A 1,782-nucleotide genomic window follows, 5' to 3' on the forward strand; every position below is an offset into this window, starting at 1 on the left:
CCAGATTTTTTAAAATGCTATTAAATCTCATTCTTTCAGGAGTAGTTTGTCAATCCCAGCATGCCACTTTAATTACTTAGTGTATTGCAGTGTAGCCAGGGTTAAAGTGTAACATGGTCTACCAATAGTAAAGACAGCAATTTTGTGTGGTGACCATTTTGTCTCGGAACAAATACAATTTTGAATCAGTTTTTGCAGTCTTACCTCTGTATAGTCTATAGACGAGGCTTTCTCAACCAGAATTCCATGGAACCCTAGGGTTCCTCCAGAGGTTGCTATAGGTTCCTTGAGCAATGAGCAATATCTGCCTCTCTGATAAGTTCCCAATGACACCATTGACTTTTTATGTATCTTTAGGTGGGTAATTCTTCTTAATGACCACAAGTGTAAGGAGCATTCATCCAACTGACCATCACACTAATGTATCATGAGATATGGTCATTTTGTGCATGGGTTCCCGGAGCCTAAAAAGTTATTTCAAGGGTTCCTGTGTTGAAAAGGTTGAGAAAGGCTGCTGTAGACTGTCCTCTGTAGACAAAATCAGTGACATTGCATCTAACTCCTATCATAGTACTTAAAGAGGAAGAGGAACTGAACTTTGGAAGCTGTGCCCAAAAAAAAAAGGCAAGCAGAGGACAAATGACCAGTATTTCCTTTGGTCTCCCTGCATCGGAATGTTTCCCTGTTATTGACTTAGTATGCCCTGTTCTGCACTGTGTTTTGTGTGGACGTGGCTACCTTGGCAAAGACAGGGCTTTTCTTCCTCATTGAGATGACCAAACCTCACCCCAGATCTCCTGAGACTAGCAGTTAGAGGCAGCAGCGCCTTAGATCTCACACTGCAGATATGCAGCTACAGGAGTGCCTAGGCACACTGCAAGACCAGAGAGACATTTATCAGGCTACTGCTTAGGTACAATAAGAGTCAGTTCACACTAAGGCAACACGACTCCTTACTACTTCGGGGGCGACTTGTGGAATTACCATGCACCACGACTTCGGAGCGACTTGCAGGGACTTCACATAATGGAAGTCTATGCAAGTCGCTCCGAGGTCCCCCCCCCCCCCCCCGAAGTAGTACAGGACCCTTTTTCTAAGTCGGAGCGACTTGTGTCGCTCCTATTAGAACGGGTCCTGTAGCGGTCAATGGACCGCGAGGGAGCGCGACTTGTCAGGCTGACAAGTCGCCTGACAAGTCGCGCTAGTGTGGACCGGCTCTAAACGTTTCTAGATGTCCTCTATAACAACTCGGATCTTAGCTTTTTCAGTTCAGCTCCAATTTAATAGGCTGAAATTCCATATTCTCAATATTTTTGACCCAACAAAATAGCTACACCACTGCTCACATCGATAGCGCACTTTAGGTCTCTGCCCCTATTAAAAGGGATTGATTTTTATTTCAATGGTAAATCCTCAAACCACTCTTGTGTTTGTGCTTCTCTCTCTTCTGTGTGCTCACATTATTTCACTAATTAAATAAAGGGATAGTTATAACAAAGGTAATTATAATTCATTAAAAGGCTAAGGCAATTATATAATTATATTTATGGTAGCAGGGAGTATATTAAAAAAAATTTACATATGCACCACAGGACCTAGCTGGCTGGGTCTCATTTGAACCCCCCTAAACACGTTAATGTAGACGTTCGCTGCACTGTTAAAATTAACATAGAGGTAAGTCATTTTAAAACCACCCTTTGTTTATTTTTTGGCAAGTTAGAAACATGTAGTACAGAATTTTTTGCATATGCTGATAGAAGGAACGTCCGTGCTGGCTTTTAA

The sequence above is a fragment of the Pelophylax lessonae genome (genome assembly GCF_965119305.1).
Source record: "Pelophylax lessonae genome assembly, contig: HAP1_SCAFFOLD_356, whole genome shotgun sequence".
NCBI lineage: Eukaryota > Metazoa > Chordata > Amphibia > Anura > Ranidae > Pelophylax > Pelophylax lessonae.